Genomic DNA, 15,378 nt, shown 5'->3' with positions numbered 1-15,378 from the left:
TATTTATCTATCTATCTATCATCTATCTATCCATCCATCCATCTCTTTATCTACCAGTCTGTCCTTCTATGTATCTACCTCGATATCTGTGTGTCTGCTTATTCAAACTTCCATCCATCCATCCAACTATCCATCCATCCATCCAACCAACCACTCTATTTAGAGAGAATAAAATTCTGTCCGCCTGTCTATTTTCTAAACATCTGAGAGGAGATTGTATACACACATTTCTCTAACACTTAACACTTCCATGTGTATTTCCTAAGAAAAGGAGCACTCATATAGCCACCTAAGTATAGCTAGATGATTTGACTTTTTTTTTTTTTTTTTTACATGGGCAGGCACCGGGAAATGAACCCGGGTCCTCTGGCATGGCAGGCAAGCATTCTTGCCTGCTGAGCCACCGTGGCCCACCCTGATTTGACTTTTGATTTTGAAATAATTTAAGACCCACCAAGAAGTTGCAAAAATAACATAGAGAGCCCCAGGTACTCTTTACTATTTTCTGCAATGGTAACTTATCTTAAATAACTACATTACAATATCAAATCTAGGAAACTGACATTGGTATTGACCAGGCCACAGAACCTATTTGGATTTCACTGATCATTTTAAAGTGTTTTGAGGACAGAATTTGATTTTCTATCTGGGTAGTGAATGGTCATGTAAAACATTTAATGCATAATTTAAAAATTTTGGCATGCAAAAGGAAAAATAATGACCAAAAACCTGAAAAGATAGGTACCAAAATGTTAACAGTGGTACTCTCTATGCTGTGGAATTAAAGATAAATTCTATTTCCTCTGTATACTTTTCTATATTTTCCTAATTTTTGATAATGACCAAGCATTACCATAAATCTAGGAAAGACTCTAGTGAGTCTCAAAAATATTAAACATATTCAAAAATTTCTAGGATAGACTCCTTTACCAATTTCTTGTTTAATTATAAAAATTGAGTCCATGCCTATTTTAAAGGCTAGACTTCCTTTTTTTACCTTAATATTTTTTTATTGTGAAATAAATCATATATATAAGAAAGCAATAAATTTCCAAGAATATTTTAACAAGTCATTATAAAACAGATTTTAAAGTTTGGCATGGATTACAGTTCCATGATTTTTCATTTTTTCTTCTAGCTGCTCCAAGACACTGGAGACCAACAGAAATATCAATATAATGATTCAGCAGTCATACTCATTTGGTAAATCCTATCTTCTCTGTTATACTCCTCCTTCTCTTTAAATAACATATATACATAAAAACAATAAATTTCAAAGTATATCATAGCAATTAGTTATAGAGCAGATTTCCAAGTTTGGTATGGGTTAGAATTCCATAATTTTAGGTTTTTATTTCTAGCTGCTCTAAAGTACTGGAGGTTAAAAGAAATACCAGTATAATAATTCAGCAGTCATACTCATTTGTTAAACTTGAGCTTCTCTGTATAACTCCACCATCACCTTTGATCTTTTCCCCACTCTTTAGGGGTATTTGGGCTATTACCATTCTAGTTTTTGCAAGTTGAAAGGGGCTATTGATCATATGGGATAGGGGTATGGAATAAGTTGATGTTATGAAGGCTTGTCCCTCTGCATTTCAGGACTTATTTGGTCCAGGGACTCATCTGGAGTTTGTAGGTTTTGAAATGTTACCCTAGTGCATGAAAGCACTTGTAGAATCTTATATCATGCCCTAGGTATTCTTTAGGATTGACAGGAATGGTTTTGGTTGGGGGTTGGCAAGTTATGATATGTAGCAATGTCTAACTGAAACACGCATAAGAGTGACCTCCAGTGTAGTCTCTTAGCTCTATTTGAATTCTTTCAGCCACTGATACCTTATTTGTTATACTTTGTTTCCCCCTTTTAGTCAGGATTGCATTTTTGATCCCACAGTGCAGGGCCAGACTCATCCCTGGAGGTCATCCATCATGACGCCAGGGAGACTTTCATCCCTGGATGTCATGTACCATGTAGAGGGGAGGGCAATGATTTCACTTGCAGAGTTGGGCTTAGAGAGAGAGAAAGGCCACATCTGAGCAACAAAAGAAGTCATCTGGAGGTGACTCTTAGGCAAACCTATGAGTAAGCTAAGCTTATCTGCTACATACATAAGCTTCACAAGAACAAGCCTCAAGATCAAAGGCTTAGCCTACTGATTTGGGTGTCCCTAATATTTGGCACAGTATCTGGGGTTTTCCTGGTGGTAAAGTTTTAACAATTCCATAATTTTTCTCCTGTCCCTTGAGGAACTTTGTCAATACTTTTCGATTATCTTCTTAATATACTCTGGGATATATCCAGGCATTACATTAAGTTATATAGGATTAAAGGCCTTTATTTTTATTCTGGGCTCCCTGTGTTTGAGTTGTTTAAATGACCCATCCAGATAGGTTGAGTTAAATTATGTGCTACAGAAAACCTAGGTTCTGAACATAATAAAACTTTCTTCCTTTGGTATTAATGGAATGGCTTTTAAAAAGGGAATTTATTAAGTTGCAAGTTGTTTTAGTTTGCTAAAGCTGCCAGAATGCAGCACACCAGAGATGGATTGGCTTTTAAAAAAATAAGGGGATTTATTTAGTTAAAAATTTATAGTTCTTCAGAGGAAAGGCAGCTATCTTCCATTTGAGTTTCTCTGTCATATGGGAAGGCACACAGCAAAGTCTGTTGGTCTTCTCTCCTGGCTTATGGGTTCCAACAGTTTTCCCCAAGGTGATTACCTTCTGTTTCTGCCAAGTCTGGGCTGAGCTTGAAGTGCTGAGATGAGGTATGTTGAACTGCATGGGTTGTGCTTTATTGAGCTCCCTTCTGACCTCTTTCTTTTAAGCTTCCAGCTTGTTCTAGTTTGCTAGCTGCCAGAATGCAACACACCAGAGACAGATTGACTTTCAATAAAAGGGGATTTATTTTGTTAGTTCTTTAGAGGGAAGGCAGCTACTTTCCACTGAGGTTCTTTCTTACGTGGGAGGCACAAGATGGTCTCTGCTGGTCTTCTCTCCAGGCCCCTGGGTTCCAACAACTTTCCCCAGGGTGGCTTCTTTCTGCATCTCCAAAGGCCTGGGCTGAGCTGCGAGTGCTGAGATGAGGAATGCCGAGCTGCTTAGGCTGTGCTACGTTGCACTCTCTCATTTAAGCACCAGCCAATTAAGTAAAACGTCACTCATAGCAGACATGCCTCCTAGCCAACTGCAGATGTAATGAGCAACAGATGAGGTTCATGTACCATTGGCTCATGTCCGCAGCAACAAAACTAGGTATGCTCACCTGGCCAAGTTGACAACTGAATCTAACTAACACAAGCTAATTAAATTAAATGTCACTCATTGTGGAAGGTACTCCCCTTAGCCAACTGCAGATGTCATCAGCCATAGATGAAATTCACATGCTAATTATTCAAGTCCATAGCACAGAACTAGACACCATTACCTGGCCAAGTTGACACCTGAACCTAACTATCACGCAAGTTTATATTTTTAAGGCTAAAAAATGTCCAAACTAAGGCATCCAGAAAAAGATACCTTGAGTCAAGAAAGGCCATGGGTTTGGGATTTCTCTGTCAGCCAAGAAGGCACATGGTGACATCTGCTAGCTTTCTTTCCCAGCTTCTTTGAATGGCCTCTCACTGGGGCATTTTCTTTCTGCATTTCCAGAGGTCTCTGACTAAGTGGACTCTGAAGCTTTTTCCTAAATGTTTCCTTCTTAAAGGACTCTAATGTAAAGAGGCCCACCTTGAATGAGTAGAGAAAAATCTCCATGGAAACCACCTAATAAAAAGGTCCCACCCACAACTGGATGGCTCTCATCTCCATGGAAACAACTTAGTCAAAAAGATCCCACCCATAATATTGAATGAGGTTTAAAGAACATGGCTTTTCTGGGATACACAACAGTTTCAAACTGGCACACTAGGAAACTTAGGAAATAATCTTGAGATGAAAGAAAATGAAAATACAGCATACCAAAATTTGAGGAATGCAGGAAAGGCAGTGCTAAGAGGGAAGTTTATAGCTCTAAATGCTTACATTAAAAAAGAATAAAGATTTCAAATCAGAGACCTAATGTCTAAACTGGAAAAACTAAAAGAAGAAGAGAAAACTAATTTTAAAGTGAGCAGAAGGAAAGAAATAAGAAATACTAGACTAGTGATAAATGAAATAGTTGATTTAAAAATAACAATAGCGTCATCAAATCCAAGAATTTGTTCTTTGAAAAAAATCAATAAAATTGATAAACCTTTAGTAAGACTGAAGAAGAAGAAGAAGAAAAAAGAGTGGACATGAATGAATAAAATCAGGAATGGAAGTGGGTATATTACTATTGTCTCCACTGGATAAAAAGGACTATATGAAGAAACTGTGAACGACTGTATGCCAACAAGTTATATAACCTAGATGAAATATGCAAATTCCTAGAAAAACACAAACTATATACACTGAGTCATGAAGAAATAAAAGATCTCAAAAAAACAATCTTTAGTATAGAGATTTAAACAATAATAAAAAATTTCTCAACAAAAGTCTACAAGAAGATGGCCTCGCAGTGGAAATTTACCAAAGATTCCAATAGGAATGAGCAACAATCCTGCTCAAATTCCTCCAAAAATTTGAAGAGGAAGGAATACTCCCTAATTCATTCTCCAAGGCCAACATCACCCTCATTTCAAAGCCAGATAAAGATACCACAAGAAAAGGAAATCAGAGACCAATAGCTCTTATGAATATAGTTGCAAAAATTCGCAACAATATACTGGGCAACTGAATCCAATAGCACATCAAAAGAATGATAGACTGAAATCAAATGGGATTCATTTATTGGTTCTAGAAGCTTTGTTGTGGATTTTTCAGGATTTTCTGTATATAGGATAAAAACTATAAATCACCACTAAAAGAAATCAAGGAAGACCTAAATCAAAGGAAGGGCAGTCTACTTTCAAGGATTGGAAGACTAAATATTACTATTAGATGTCAGTTATACTCAAACACTTCATAGATTCAACCAAATCTCATTAAAATTCCAGCAACCTTCTCTGCAGAAGAAAGGCCAATCAACAAATTTATATGGAAGGTATGGGACCCCAAATAGCCAAAATTATTTTGGAAAAGAAGAATAAAGTTGGAGGGCTCACTTCTCAATCTTAAAACTTATTTCAAAGACACAGTACCCTAAACAGCATGGTACTGGCACAAAAACAGATATATAGTCCAATGAAATTGAATTGCGAACTCAGAAATCAACCTTCACCTTTATAGCGACTGATCTTGACAAGACTGCCAAGTCCACTCAATTGGGAAGCAATAGTCTCTTCAACAAATGGTATTGGGAAAACTGCATCTCCACAAGTGAGAGAATGAAAGTGGCCCTACCTCACTCCATATATAAAACATCAACTCAAATTGGATTAAAGACCTAAATATAAGAGCCAGATCTGTAAAACACCTGGAAGAAAATGTAGGGAAGCATCTTTGGGAACTTGCATTAAGCAATGGTTTCTTAGATTTTACACCAAAGCTCAAGCAACAACAAAAAAATTAAATAAATGGACTTATCAAAATTCAAAACTTTCATACCTCAAAGGACTTTAATGTGAAAGCAAAATGACAACATATAATTGGAGAAAACATTTGGAAACCACATATCTGATAAGGATTTAATATCTAGAAATTCTACAACTAAACCAAAAAATAGACAAATAACAAAATTAGTAAAAGGACCCAAATCTTGTATTTTCAAAGAAGATCTACAAGTGGTGAATGAAACACACAAAAAGCACATGAGAAGATTCTCAACATCATTATCTGTTACTGGAATGCAAATCAAAAGCATAATCAGACATGATATCACATCCACTAGAATATTATTTACAAAACAGAAAACTACAAGTGTTGGAGAAGATGTGGAGAAATAGGAACACCCATTCATCACTGGTGGGAATGTACAATGGTGCAGCTGCTGTGGAAGACAGTTTAGTAATTCCACATAAAGTTAAATATCAAATCACCATTATGACCTGGCAATTCCATTTCTAGTTATATGCCCCAAAGAATTGAAAACAGTGACTCTAACAGATATTTGCACATTGATTTTCAAACATCACTCACAGTTGTGAAAAGATGGAAGCAACCCAAGTGTTTGTCAAGCAGTAAGCCAAATGTAGTATATACACACAATGGACAATTATTAAGGTGTAGAAAGTAATGGAATTCTGGTACATGGGACAATGTGGCTGAACCTTGAAGATATCTTGTTGAATGAAATAAGTCATACAAAAAGGACAATATTTTATGATCTTATTGATAAGAAATAATTAAAATTAAGAAACTTATAGTCAGAATCTATAATATATGTTATGAGAGTGCAGCTAAGTTAAGGGTAGGAAATAAAGAGCTAAGCCTTAAAATGTACAAAGTTTCTATTCAGGATGATGGAAAAGTTTTGGTAATGAATGGTGGTGATGGTAGCATAACATTGTGAATGTTATTAAAATTCTGACTCATATGTTTGAATGTAGTTAAAAGGGAAAATTTTATTTTATTTATTTATTTTTTTGTATATTATATGGTGGGGTCACATTTCATTCTTTTTTCCTTGTGAGATTCCGTTATGGCAGCACGATTTGTTGAATTTTTGTTTGTTTGTTTTTTGTTGTTTTCTTTGCTTGTATGTGTTTGGGAAGTGCATGGGCTGGGAATTGAACATGGGTCTCCTGAATGGCAGGTGAGAATTCTACCATTGAACTATCCTTATACCCCCAAAAGGGAAAATTTTATTTATTTATTTTTATTTTTTGATATTTGTAAAACTTTATTTACAATAGCCAAAAGGTAGAAACAACCAAAGTGTCCATTATTATAAGATAGGATAAACAAAATATTGTTGATACATGCTATGGATTATTGAACCATAAAAAGGAATGGAATTCTGATTCATACTGCAACATGGATGAATCTTGGAGATTTCATGTTGAGTGGAATAAGTCAGACACAAAAAGATAAACACTGTATGACTGTATGATTTCAATTATATGAAATACACATAAACAAACTTCATAGACAGATAGATTACAGGTTATCAGCAGCCATGGTGATGGGGAGAGGGTGGTAGGTGTGGCAAAAGGGGAGTTACTGCTTAATAGAGTTTCTGCTTGAGATGAAAAAGTTGAGGTATGGATGTTAGTGATGGTAGCACAATACTCTGAGTAGAATTAATGCTACAGAATTGTGAGCTTGAAAGTGGTAAAAATGAGAAATTTTGAGTTGTACATTTGGTACTACAAAAGTATAAAAAAAAAGATTAAACTGAAAAAAACAGTTCTATCTTCAACTTTCCATCTTTCTTCCCAAGAAGTAACTCGTCTGAGATGGAGCAGGTGTAACTGAGAAATTAGGATTTAACAAATGACTGTGGCTACTGCCTCATTATACAGATATTTCTTTCTAGTGTTGAGTATTTTAGAATAACCAAAAGGAAATACTTGAAGTTGTTGAACTGTAACCCAGTATCCCTGATCTTTGATAATGATTGTATAACTATATTGAGGAAAAAATTTCAGTTGCCTATGTGGCTATGGATCTACTTCTAGATACTTTGTTCTGCTAACCAACACTGTCTTAGTTAACTCTACTGTAATACTAGTGGTCAATAAGAGGGAGGGGTAAGGGGTATGGGGTGTTTGGGGTTTCTTTTTTATTTTTGTTTCTTTTTCTGGAGTAATGCTAATGTTCAAAAATTATCGGGTGATGAATGCACAACTATGTGAACCAATGGTTGTGTACTTTGGATGGATTGTGTAGTATGTGAATATATCTCAATAAAATTACACTTACAAAAATAAAAAGAGAGAGGGAGAACCAATTTTACCAGTTTCTTGAACATCTTTGGAGAGAAATTGTATGCATAATCAGGTCTCTGAATTTGTTTCCATTCTCCACATAAATGGCAGCACCATCTACCTATAGAAGTTAGCTCTTCAGGAGGCTTCCTGAGCTGGCATACTATCTCTCCATCTTTATTGCAATTATTCAATCCATTGTCGAAAAGTACAGGTCTATTACTGTGTATGATGTCACTTAGTTTTGCTTGTCTGGTGTTTCCTCATGATTAAATTAAGCATGTGCACTTTTGGCAGTAATGCCACAGAAAGGATGTTTCATCTTTCTTAGGTGCTTCATATCAGGAGGCACCTCACCTCAGTCCGTGTTATTGCTGGCCAAGCAAATTTCGAGCCCTTGGTTAAGGTGGGCTCTGTTAGGTTTCTCCAATACAAATTTCCTTTTGTAATTAATAAGGAATCCATGGGTAGATTCTTTGAGACAATAAATATCTTGTTCTTCAAAAAACATTCATTTTGAGAATTTTACATCCACTGATGAGTTTTATCTGAACCAGTTCTTACTGTGATGATGAAAAATGTGCTAGTTTTATTTTCACTGTCCTCAAACTCTGCTGAACTCTAGATCCAAGCTGGGTGGGTGGTGCTGTGACACGCCTCGTGAACCTGTTTCTGCCTTCTGAAATCTTGCTTACCATTCCCAGGATGCTCAACTTGCAATCTCAGAGGAAGAGTGCATTCCCAGGAAGAGTGAGATAGATTTGGGTCTCAGGATGATGATATCTGATACACTGAACTTGTTTCTATGCCACTTCATTCTGGCTCCAGAGAAATAAAACAGTTGCTAATGAGGTGGGTGACATTTTGTGTAGCTTCTGTGGCTTGAATTCTCTCTACTCAGAGACCTTGTGCCTTGTCTTGTATTTTTCCTCGGATCTCACCGGGTTCTTTTTTTCTTTGGTCCTAGAATCGAGATCTTTGGTTTTGAAACCAAATTTGGACTCTTGCCTCTGAAACACCAATTTTCTTTAGCAAGTCTTTCTCCGGAATCAATCCCAGGGTAAGGGTTTTTCTTGAAAGCCTTGATATGTATAGGTGGTCCTATACATCTATACATCTGGCACCGCCTGGCTTCTCTAACTTGAGTCTCTGCAGGGACATCTGGTCTGTGGACCTGGCTTGATTCCAAGACCTGCTCAGCTTCTGTCCTCTGGAAGGAGGGTCTAGCTCTTCAATTCTGAAACCAAATCTGGATTCTAGACTCTTCAGTGTTAATTTCTAAACAAAGTTTTTGTTTGGTAGCATAACCCGGGTAAGGTTTTGGTTGAAAGTGTCTGTGAGGATTTTCTGCTGATCTGGTGTGAATTTGGTGCAACTGCATCTTTGACATGTAGAGATGGTCTCATTTGCAGAGTCCTTCTGGGTCATGTTGAAAGAGATCCTTGGTGTCTCAAACATGTGAGTAGGAGTCAAAATTTTATTTTTTAAACATCCTGTTCCATACTAAATACTAGGAATATAGTATCTTGAGTACACATCCTGGATTCCCTTTTCCTCCTAAATCTCTCTCAGGGGCAATGCAATATTGGGGCAGGCAAGCTGGTGAAGCCCTGAGGGATATGATTCTCCAAAGATCTATTTGAGTGGGTTTGTGAAGGGGAGAGTATATGCTGAGACTTCTTTTCCTTGTTTTAGAGTGAATGACCAACATCAGAGTGAAAGGTTTGCTTTGTTGTAGGTTTTCTGGTAAAAATCTGTTTTTGTATTCCATGAAGAGAAACTTAAATGGTGGAGCTTGCATACCCTCTTGGGAAGGTTGCTCTTGCCTCTTAATTCTGTTCTCAGTCTCTGTAGTGGAGAGACAACCCTGCTTTCAGAGATGCTTTTTCCCTATGGCTCAGCAGGGACCTGGTTTGGTCTTTATATGTCTCTGTATAAAGAGAGCACCCCTTGGTGGTCTGCCTCAGGATGAGATAGCTGAACAACTTGACATCTGTGGGTGCTGAGGGAGCATAAAACCATAAACAGGAAAAACAAACAAACAAACAAAAAAACTCACTAGAGGGCATCACAGAATCAAGGATTCTTAGATGAGCATCTAGTATAAATGGCTTTTATTGAGGTAGATGGACCAGCTCAAAGATGCCATAAAAAAGGAAGATAATGAGAATTCTCAAGGTGGTGTGACAAGAGTATAAAACAGTTGCTTTTGGAAACAGCAACTGTTTTAAAAATATTGATGAAGGAGAAAAGCAACCATCTAGTTGCTTATAAGAACTGAATTTGTGACTTGGAAGAGGCAATGAAAGAGATTTATTTCAATAGAGAGGCAAAGCACAGAAAGAGAAATCATAAGTGAAATGCTCAGAGAACTGGAATAAATAGTCAAAAGATCTAACGTGTAAATAGTGAGAATTTTGGAATGAGAAAGAATTTATGGAGAACTGAAAATTTGAAAAATAATAGATTTTTTTAAAAAACATAAATTCTACACACTGAAAAGGCTTATTAAACCCTAAACAGTTTAATGGACCAAGACATGTCTAGATATAGCTTGGTGAAATTTTTGAATTATGAAGATAAAAAGAAAAATTTCCAAGTTGCCAGGTAGTATAATCAAAAAGCAAAACTATTAAACACACACACAAAACACACAAAAAATCCAAGTTATTTTAAAATGTGACTATTATAGAACTACTTATGTCCAACAGTGGAAGGTAGAAAATAATGGAAGAATATCTCCAGTATATTGAAAGATAATGAATGTGATCCAAAAACAATAAAATATTTATGGAAAATTTAGGAAACTATTGTATGATCTCAGGCTTGTGGAACTCCCTAACAAAGCAAACTCAGAAACCAATGGGGAAAGATAGACATATTCGACTACATGAAAACGAAGTGTTTGAATGTAATAGACTAAATAAACAAAATTAAAAGGAAGAAGATTGGTTGGGGAAAATGATTTACAATTCAAATGACAGACCAAAACCTAATATATTTTTTATTCTACATATTGCTAGGCAAAAAGATCTCATAGGAAAAAAAAATGAAAAAGGATATAAATATGTGCTTATGAGAAGAGGAAAAATTTAAGTGGCCTGTAAACATTTATAAAATACTTACCATATCAATAGGAAAAAGGAAAATTGAAGCTGCAAGAAGATAAGTATTTTCTACCCTTTCGATTACAAGAAATTAGAGATCGATAAAATATAATACTGGCAGGATATAGGGAAATGGACATCCTCATAGACTGCTTTGGTACTTGGCGATGTGCCAAGTGTAAAATAATCTAGACATTTCTATTAAAATAAAAAAATACACAAATTTTTTTGTGTAGTATTTTCTTCTTTAGTAAGCCTTTCCAATTTATTAAAGGTTTATGCTTGGGAGGTGTAAAAACGTTCATAATATCTACCATATTTGGTCCTTACAATATAATTTGTGCTTACTGATAATTAAAATATTATATCACCTTGGAACAGTTAGAGTATAAGCTCCTTGAGGACAGAATCTTATAGATTTTCATATCTTCCTCAGGATTTTTCACAGCATTGCTGAAAATAGGCTGAATGAAAATGTCTCCCAAATCGTTTTTTTCTTCTTTATTTGCCATGTTCCTTCCAGACATCAATAAAAGAGTAAAATGGATTTTATTGTGTTTGGAAAGGCACCATTTGCAGTCTGGATTCATACTTCACTGTTTGATGCACCCAACTTGAATCAAAGGATGCTTCAAATCCCACTAGGCTAGAGATAAATACACTCAAGTCTGTGAGAGTGTTCTCTTAGAGGTGTTCAGAATGAAACAGCCTCTCAGCTTTACTTTGTGATTTTGACTATCAAAGGAAGCAGAGTAAAACCATTTTAACCCCAGGGTTGCTGGGGGTAATCTGAGTTAATTATAGTCATCAATTTTAAATAAACATATTCAACTCTTTAAATGATGTCTGTGAAATGTATATAATGTTAAGTCTTAGAGGAAGCATGGTATCTCATATAACATAATGATTCACAGTGTGGGCTATAAATCCAGGAATCCCTGGATGTGAAATCAGCTTTGTCACCTACAAACCCTAAAACTTTGAGCAAGTTACTTAATCTCCATGTGCCTCAATGGCCTAAATCCTAGCATTGTTTAGATATCTTAAAACAGTGCCTGGCACATAGGAATGCTAAACAAATGGTAGTCACTAATATTTATCTTGTGCTTGGTCATTAGAATTACAAATATACCTGGAGATTATGGCCTACATTTCAGAAAAATGCAAAGAGCTCTTGAGACTGGAAGCATTCTTCCATGAATTTTCCCTAGCAGCAGAAAAATCTTGGATGAGCAATTTAGGTCTTCAAAATTTTTAAATCTTTTCCCTCTCTTTTTTATTACTTTTCATTCTGTTTTTCATCTTTTCTCAAACCCAGTGGAAGTTCTTCGGACTTTCTTAAGCTTTTGTTTACTGCTACAATGATAGGCTGGTATATTATTTATTTATTACTATGTAACAAAATATTCTAAAATCTAGGAGCTTAAAACAACCACCATTGTTCTTTCACACAACTTCTATGCGTCAGCAATTCTGGAGCAGCATAGTTGGGTGTTTTTGGCTCAGGGTCTCTCAAGAAGTTATAGTCAAGACAAGTTATTGTCTAGGGTTGCAGTCACCTGAAGATTTGAACAGAGTTGGTGGATCTGTTTACAAGATAGCTCATTAGGGCTGGCTATTGACAGGAAGTCTCAGGTCTCAACCAAGTGAAGCACTCCATAGGACTGCTTGAGCGTCATTATGACTTGACAGCTGCTATCCCCCAGAGCAAGTGATGGAAGACAGCATAAAGTGGAAGTTGCAATCTTTGATGACTTAGCCTCAGAAGTCACGTTCTATCATTTCTGCAATACTGTTATTCATTGTGAGAAGGGACTACACAAGGGCACGATTTCCAGGAGGCAAATAGTCCTTGAGGATCATCTTTGATACTGACTCCTACAGCTGTTTAACATTTCATGTATTTCATTTATTCAGTTAGCATAATTGTGGAGTATCTCTTATGGCCAAGGCCCTAAGCCAGGTGCTATAGTAAGCTCAAAGATGTGTGTGTTGTGAGTCCTGCTGTTAAAAGTTTAATACCAGGTAGGGAGGATGAAACATCCCTTATTTAGTTGATATCTGATAAATGTCATGACATTAAGCTCTTTAGGTGTTCAAAGAATGATGAAGTAACATCTGGTTGAGCTTTCACTGAAATGGAAAGGAATCTGGATCTTAAAGGAGGAATAGGATCATTGGGGGTGGACACAAGAGGAAGTGAATTTATGAAGCACTAACAAGAACAGCATTATGGAGTTGATAAAGAGTCTGAATTCAGGTGCCAACAACCAGGACACTTTGGAATGAAAGTTTATTTAGGAAGATAAAGGGAAAGAAAAGTAGGCATGGAACAATTTATGCAAGTCCTTACAATGTTAAAACTTTTGGGACCCATTTAGTAAACAATGGCAACAGATAAAGTTTTTGAGCTGGTTAATAATGTAAAAAAAAAAGGTTTTTTTTGTTTGTTTTTTAAAGATTACTTCTAGCAAGAATCAGAGATGGAGAGATCAGAGACAGAGAAACTTGGTAAGAAGATTTTATAATAGTTCTAAGGAAAGTAGGTAATTCAATAAATGTGCAGTAGAATGAGAAAGTAAACCATAGGAATAATCATGAAGGTGGGATTTGCAGAAGTTAGTACCTGATTGGATAATGCCTTTGAGGAAGCTGTCCCAATAACTTGAGATTAGGTTAAAGAGGAAGATGATGAGTTTGTATTAGGATGTGATTTAGCTGTAAATGTGGAAATATCAAAATAAAGAATTTGAGGACTCTATTATGTCTCACTTTTCCTTCCCTCACATTGAGGTTGAATCTGTTTGGGATGAGACTTCGCTGAGGTGGATTAAATCATTGAAGTTTGGGAAGCTGGAGAATCCTAGCACTGAGCTAAGAAATGAAGCCAGCATGTGGCAAATCAGGACTGGCATCTCAGGAAATCGATTTGAGTTTTGACTCAGGATTCTATTGACCACAGTTGCAAACTATGATGAGAAGATTATGGACTGAGAAGTATTAGAGTGGTTTCACAGGTTTTGGAATCACATGGACATGGCTTCAAATCTAACTCTCTACTTTTAGCTGACTTTAGAAAGCTGCTTAATTTGCAAGAGTCTCAGTTTCCTAATCTGTAATGGGATACATAATAGATATCATGAGATTTCAATGAGAAATGTGGCATGGAAAGTTCTTTGCGTGGTTGCTGACACTCTGCTAAACACTCTGCTAAATGGTAGATTTATTGGGATGGTAAGCTTTGTGTTATATAGTAAAAGACTGAGATTATTCCAGGATCTTACAGACCAGGTGAGCAAAACTGCTTTTCTCTTTTGGTATCAGCTCAGTTCCTTACTGCACATAATTTGGGGAAATGAGTATCCACATGTGCTTATATCATCAGGACGTGTCAGATTAAAGGAACTGACAAGACCATTGGAAAATGTGCCAATTAACAAACATACTCTAAAGTTAATTTTCCTTACTTAAGAACACATGTTCTCAATCAGTGGGTTTTGGGTTCAGTCTTCCCTTCGTGACAAATGAACAAATGAAGTTTGGTATTCATATATGGGCTCCTTCCTATGGAGTCTATGGGGGTAAGATATTTAAGATAAATTACATGCTTGTAAAATTATATCTAAGAATAGTAAGTAAAGCATCCTAATACTTAGTTTTTCTTTCAGTAAACTAAGAATAATAGAGAGAAAGTTCATATTCTTTATTCACAAATAGAAATAAATTTGCCAGGGTTCTTTGAGTTACAAATGACAGGGAATTCAGTTCAAACCACTTTAAGTAGGAAGGAGAATATATTGGTTTGAGTCACTGGGAATTCCAAGGAGATGGAAAGGGGGGATGACTTCAGGCAAAGCTGGATCTAAGAACTTAAATAATGTCTCCAGGGTTCTCTCTTTTGTCTCTGGATTAGGTCTTTTCCCTGGCAGCTGCTTTCTTTTAGTGGCAATATGCTTGTTAGCAGCTTTGGGCCCTTAATCTATCCTTTTAGACACTCTGACAGAGAAAGGGCACATCTTTTCTGGTGGCTCTAGAAAATAGTCTCAGGATGAGCTCATGCTGGCTGTGATTCCATTATATGCCCTATCTGAACCCATCACTATAGCCAAGGGAATGAGATGCTTTGATTGCCTTAGCCTGGGTCACATGCTCCCTTGTCACTGGAAACAGAATCAACTTTACCTGAATGTCATGGATTGAAAGTGGTAGGGGGTGTCTCCCAAGGGAAATCAGCATCCTATCCCGAGGGCAGGGGAAATAGATTATTTTTAAGACAAAAACTTCCCACAAAAATTTCCTGCAACTCATGAGTTAAATTGTTCGTCAAGAATCAGGTAGAAAGGATAGAACCAGACACACAGGTGTAAGAGCTTAAATCACTCTCCTCTCTGTTGGTTTTCTGCTTTTTAGCCTGCTAACCCTGTGATAGCCCACCCGAG

At 36.4% G+C, this 15,378-nt stretch overlaps 1 protein-coding gene and 1 pseudogene across 13 annotated transcripts in view; one reads left to right on the top strand and one right to left on the bottom strand.

The window, feature by feature from the left end:
• The window catches only part of LOC143648382 (uncharacterized), a 239,889-nt gene that overhangs the window by 186,380 nt on the left and 38,131 nt on the right, over positions 1 to 15,378 (top strand). The window lies entirely within an intron of this gene.
• Positions 8,730 to 9,260, bottom strand: LOC143648837 (double homeobox protein A-like; annotated as a pseudogene).

This window comes from Tamandua tetradactyla, chromosome 10, assembly GCF_023851605.1.
Source record: "Tamandua tetradactyla isolate mTamTet1 chromosome 10, mTamTet1.pri, whole genome shotgun sequence".
Classification (NCBI taxonomy): domain Eukaryota; kingdom Metazoa; phylum Chordata; class Mammalia; order Pilosa; family Myrmecophagidae; genus Tamandua; species Tamandua tetradactyla.
This window is presented reverse-complemented; position numbering and strand designations above follow the sequence as displayed.